The sequence below is a fragment of the Rhincodon typus genome, chromosome 8, assembly GCF_021869965.1.
Source record: "Rhincodon typus isolate 14 chromosome 8, sRhiTyp1.1, whole genome shotgun sequence".
Classification (NCBI taxonomy): domain Eukaryota; kingdom Metazoa; phylum Chordata; class Chondrichthyes; order Orectolobiformes; family Rhincodontidae; genus Rhincodon; species Rhincodon typus.
Window position 1 is genome coordinate 93,275,023 of NC_063339.1, and position 6,345 is coordinate 93,281,367.

The 6,345-nt window shown below is 41.9% G+C and overlaps 1 long non-coding RNA gene across 1 annotated transcript in view; it reads left to right on the forward strand.

The window, feature by feature from the left end:
* Positions 1-1,845: 1,845 nt before the first annotated feature.
* Positions 1,846-6,345, forward strand: part of LOC125483841 — a 13,844-nt gene continuing 9,344 nt past the window's right edge. The window contains exon 1 of the long non-coding RNA XR_007262736.1: positions 1,846-2,077. This is a non-coding gene — a long non-coding RNA (uncharacterized LOC125483841). The remainder of the gene's footprint in view (positions 2,078-6,345) is intronic.

The following is a 6,345-nucleotide window of genomic DNA, read 5'->3' on the forward strand; positions in this document are numbered from 1 at the left end:
CCCTTTTGGAGCTTTTAGAATTAGTTTTTATGTTTCCTGCAAGCTTATCCTGAGACTTTATTTTCCCCTTCTTAACCAATCCCTTAGTCCTCTTTTGCTGAAATCTGATCTGCTCCCAGTCTTCAGGTCTGCTGCTCTTCTTAGCCAATTTTTACGCCTCTTCCTTGGATCCGGTACTATCCCTAATATCCCTTGTTAACTATGGCAGGGTCGCCTTTCCCATTTTATTTTGTGCCAGACAGGAATGAACAACAGTTGCAGTTCCTCCAAGTGCTCTCTAAATATTTGTCAACCCCCTTAAAGCTTAAGTTCCTCAAGTTATTGTAGCCTGCATGCACCTCTTAACACTGTAATTTCCTCTCTTTAGATTTTGGCCCCTCGTCTCAGAATCATCTCTGTCACTCTCCATCTTCATGAAGAGTTCTATCATGAAGAAGTCTTCACTTTTCCACAGCTAGATTGCCAATTAATCCATTCTCATTACACAATTAAAATTTTGAAATAAAGTTGCTGTGGTCCCAGAAGATCGTCAGACTATTCTGTCTCTAGAGAGAGAGAGACGACGAATGGTGCTTTAACCTCAGGGTTCCCGTGCCTCAGTCAATGGGCAAGTTTAAGATGGTGGGACCTTCATGGTGACCTCAGCTGGTACAGAAAGTGAGTACGTGCTGCTGGTGTCCCTCTGTGTCACAAACCAGCTGTCCAGCCAATTGAGCTAACCCACCCCTGCTCATTACACAATACACCATTGAGGATGGTCTGTCCTCTCTTTGGGTACTCGGTATGTTGATCTAGAAAACCATCTCGTACACAACCCAGGAATTTCTCCTCTATGGTATTGTTGCTGATTCGATTTGTTCAACCTGTATGCAGATTGAAGTCACCCATAATAACCATAAGAGCACAAGACAGAGGAGCAGAATTAGGCATTTCGGCCCACTAAGACTGCTCCACAATTTGATTGTGACTGATTTGTTTCTCACACCCATTCTCCTACCTTTTCCTGTTGATCCCCTTACCAGTCAAGAACCTATTTATCTCTGTCATAAGTGCACTCAATTACTTGGCCCCCACAACCTTCTACGACACTGAGTTCCACAGAATCACCACCCTCTGGCTGAAGAAATTCTTTTTCATCTCCGTTCTAAAGGGTCATCCCTTTGCTGAGAGTGGTGCCCTCCGGTTCGAGTCTCTCCTGCAAGCTGAAACATCTCCATGTGCATCTATCCAGTCCTCTCCATATTCTGTTAGTTTCAATCGCAGAGTCATAGAGTCTGACAGCATGGAAGCAGACCCATTGGTCCAACCAGTCCATGCTGACCATGTTCGAAAACTAATGTAGTCCCATCTGCCTGCACATTGTCTATGTCTCTCTGAACATTTCTTATTTACATATTATCCAAACATCTTTTCAATGTTGTAAACTGTACCAGAATCCACCACTTCCTCTGGAAGTTCGTTCCACGCAAGAACCACACTCTGCAAAAAAAAAAAAAAATGCTTGTCCCTCATGCCTTATCTCAATCGTTCACCTGTCACCTTAAAAATATGCCCCGAGTCTTGAAATCCCCCACCCGAGGGAAACGGCATCTGCTATTCACCTTCTCTCGACTCCTCAAGGGCAGGACTTAAACAATTAATGGTAGGGCACTGGGTAGTGTTGTACCTAGGTAGCTTTGTACCTGAAATGGTGCCACAAGTGGCAACTTGTGAACTTTTCTCGGTAGTCATGTGAGTATGTGAATACGTGTGACAATAAATGTTATTCCATTTGATTAAAAATATGCTTCCTGTCTTGAAATCCCCATACCAGAGAAAGGACACCTGAATTTCACAAACCTCTATAAGGTCAACCTCAACATGCTACATTCCTGTGAAAGGAGACCCAGCCCCTCCTTATGACTCAATCCCTCCATTCTCAGCAACATCCCGGTAAACCACCTTTGAACTGTCTCCAGCTTAATAATATCCTTGCTATAACAGGACAACCAGAATTGGACACAGTCCTGCAGAAGAGGCCTTACCAACGGACTGTATGACGTCCCAACTTTTCTGCACAACGGTCTGAGCAATGAAGGTAAGCACACGAAACACCTTCTCAACCACCGTGTCTGTATGTGACGCAAATTTCAAAGAATTCGGTAACTAAAGCCTAAAGTCTCTATGGTCCACAATACCCAAGGGTCTACTTTTAATTGTATAAGTCCTGCATCCCTTGTTTGTTTTAGTACAGTACAGTACCTCACATTTATTCAAGTTAAACTCCATCTGCCACATAGCCCATAGACCCAATTGATTAAGATCTCTTTGAAATCTTAGATAACCTTCTTCACTGTCCACTATGCCACCAATTTTGGTGTCATCCGCAAAGTTATTAACCATGCCTCCTATATTCTCATCAAAATCATTTATATAAATGTCAAACAAAAGTAGACCTAATACCAATCCCTGCAGAACACCACTGGTCGTTGCTGAACACCAGGCCTCCAGTGCAAAAAACAACCCTCCACTGCCATAGCCTGTCTTGTGACATTAAGCAAATTTTTTATCCAACTGGCAAGCTCACCCTGGATCCCATGTAAGCTAACTTTACTAATTAGTCAACCTTGTGGAACCTTGTCAAGAGCTTTACGAAAGTCCAAGTGAACAATATTTACTGCTCTGCCCTCATCGATCATCTTGGTTACTTCACCAAAATCTCAATCAAATGTGTGAGACCCTATTTCCCTTGCATAAAATCATGCTGAAAATCCATAATCATTCCTTGCCTCTCCACATGCTATCTTCCACAATCGCCTCCAACAACTTTTCCACCACCAAAGTCAGACTCACATGCCTATAGTTCACAGGCTTCTCCTTACGTCCCTTAAATGAAGGCACATTAGCCACTCTTCAGTCATCTGTAACCTCGCCCGCACGTATAGATGATACAATATTTGTGCAAGCATCCCCACATTTTCTCTTTAACTTTCCACAACACGATGGGATGCACTAGACAGGTCGTAAGATTTGGATTCATAGAGTAATACAGCATGCAAAAAGGCCTTTTTCCCAAACTGGTCCGTGCTGGCCATGGTGTCCATTAAGCTAGTTCTGGATTTGGTCCACTTCCCTCTCCACCCTTCCCATCCATGTATCTGTCCACATGTATTTTAAATGCTGCTATTGTACCAGCCTCAACCACTTTCTCCAGCAGCCCATTCCATACATGCACCACTCTGTGCATGAAGAAGTTACCCCTCAGGTCCTTCTTAAATCTTTCCCCTTTCACCTTAAACCTATGACCTCGCATTTTCAATTCCCCGTCCCTGGGATAAAGCCGATATGCATTCATCCTATCTTTGCCCCTTGTGATTTTAGACACCTCAATAACCTCACTCCCTCATTCTCCTACATTCCAAGGAATAAAGTCCTACCCTGACCAACCTGTCCCTATAATTTGGGCCTACTAAGTCCTGGTAACATCCTAGTACATCTTCTTTGCACACTTTCCAGTTGAACTATGTCTTTCTTGTGACAGGGTGACCAAAACCGTACACAGTATTCCATTGCAGCCTCACCAATGACTTATACACCTGTAACATAATGTCCCAACACCTATGCTCAATGCCTCAACCGATGAAGGCCAGCATGCTAAATGCTTTCTCCTCCAACCTTGTTACCTGTGACACCACTTTCAATGAACTGTGTACTTGTTCTCCTAGGTCCCTCTATTCCACAACAATCCTCAGGACCTTACCATTTACTGCATAAGTCCTACATTGGTTTGACTTTCCAAAGTGCAACACCTCACACTTATCTGTATTGCATTGCATTTGCCAACCCTCAGCCTACTTCCCCAACTGATCGAGATCCCTTTGTAATTTCTGGTAATCTTCCCCTCTCAATACCTACTAATTTTGTATCATCCACAAACTTACTAATCATCCCTGCGTATACACATCCAGATGATTTATGTCAATAACAAATAACAAAGGTCCCAGCACTGACCCCTGTGGCACACCACAGGCTTCCAGTCTGAGAAGTAACCTTCAACCATCACCCTCTGCTTCCTACTATTGAGCCAGTTTCGAATCAATTCACCAGCTCTCCCTGGATCCCATGCGACCTAAACTGCGTGCAGGACCTTGTTAAAAGCCTTATTAAAGTCCACATAGATGAGATCACTGCCATACCCTCACCTATGCTCTTGGTTTCCTCTCAGAAAAAGTCTGAAAGATTTGTCAGACGTGACTTCCCGCGCACAAACCCATCCTGACAATCCCTAATCGGACCTTGACTATCCAAATGTTGGTTAATCCTGTCCGTCAGTATCCTTTCCAATAACTTGTCTACCACTGCTGTCAGGCTCACTGGCCTGCAGTTCCCTGGCATGTCTTTGCTACCTTTCTTTAAACAATGGAACAACATTAGCCACCATCCAGTCTTCTGGAACTTCACCAGTGGCTAAAGCTGAAGCAAAAATCTCTATAAAGGCCTCTGCAATTTCTTCCCTCGCCTCCCACAATGTCCGAGGATGGATTTGATCAGGCCCAGGGGATTTATCCACCTTAATGCACTTTGAGGCTGCAAACACCACCTCTCCGAGAATAAGTATGTGTCCAAAACATCCCCGCTTGTTTCCCGTATTTCCGTAGCATCCATGAGTCTCTCCTCACTAAACACTGAGGAGAAATATTTATTTAAAAATCTTCCCCCATCTTCTGTGCCACAGGATATCCATCTTTATATTTTAGAAGACGTCCATGTGAACTGTTTTCAAAACACACTATTTCTTTCCCTGAATTCTCCAACATCCACTTCTTTCTCCACCGTAAAAACTGACTCAAGATATTGATATCTCTTTAATATTTCTGTCATCTCCTGAGGTTCAATGCTGAGATGACCTCTTTTTAATCTTTAAAGCGCCATGCTCTCTCTGTAGTTGCTTAAGCACTTGTGGTATATCTTTGCATTATCCATCCTCTTATCTATCAAGGCAATTTCATATCCCCTCCTGCCTTCCTGGTCTCCCACTTAAGAATGCCTGTACACTGTTTATACTGTTCAAAAGATTCATTTAAACCCAGTTGTTTGTATCTAATTGATTATTAGTTTTTTATTCTTGACTAAAACCTGAATATCCTTTTCATCCATTGTTGTCTAATTCTACCAGCCTTACCTTTCACTCTGACAAGAACATAATGATTCTGAACTCTCGTTACCACAGTTCTGAAAACCTCCCACTTATCAGATGACCCTTTATCTGCAGTCCACTCCATTCAACTTTTGAAAGTTCTTGTCGCATACCATTAAAATTGGCCTTACTCCAATTAAATACTTTTACCTTTTCTAGAAGGCTTATCCTTTTCCATAACTGTTTGAAGACTGACAGAATTATTATCACCAGACCCAAAGTATTCCTGTACAGTCACTTCCGTCACTTACTGTGCCTTATTACCAAAGAGAAGCTCAAGTTTTCTCTTTCTCTTTAGTAGGAACATTGACTTATTGAAGAAAATATCCTTGAACACATTTAACAAATTATTCACCATCCAAACCTTTAACACTGTCGCAGTTCCAGTCAACGTTTAGAAAATTAAAATCACCGATTCCCACAACCTTCTCACTCTTTCATATATCTGAGATCTCGCTACGTATTTGTTCCTCAATTTCCCCCGACTATTGAGGGACCCATAGTACAATCCCACCACATGATCATTCCTTTCTTATTTCTGATTTCAACCCATATATTTTCACTGGACATTTTTTTTTTTTTCAGAAATATCTTTTCTAGTTGCTGCAATGTTTTCTCCAATGAAAAAAAAAGCTACTCCCTCACTTCTTTTGCCTCCCTTTCTATCCTTCCTACAGCTTCTGATACCCGAAACATTAGTCTGGGCAAAATATCTTGCATGGCGTATAATGTAGGAAAATGTGAAATCATTCACTTTAGCAGGAAGCAGAAACAAGAGCAGAATATTCCTTAAATGGTGAATGACTGCTGAATTCTGAGATGTGGAGGATGAAGTATGAGTTACAAAGTTAGTGTGCAGATATAGCATGTAACCATGTTGTCATACAGCATGGAAATGGACCCAATGGTCCAACTATTCCATCCTGACCATATTCCCAAACTAAACTAGTCCCATCTTCCTGCATTTGGCCTACATCACTTCAAACCTTTTGAATTTTGTGTACTTATCTAAATCTCTTATAAACATTGTAACTGTAACTGAAACTGTACCTGCACCTACCATTTCATCTGGCAGTTCATTCCACACACTGAGCACACGATGTAAAAAGAAAAGAAAAGTTACCCCTCATGTCATTTTTTAAATCTTTCTTCTCTCACCGTAAAAAATA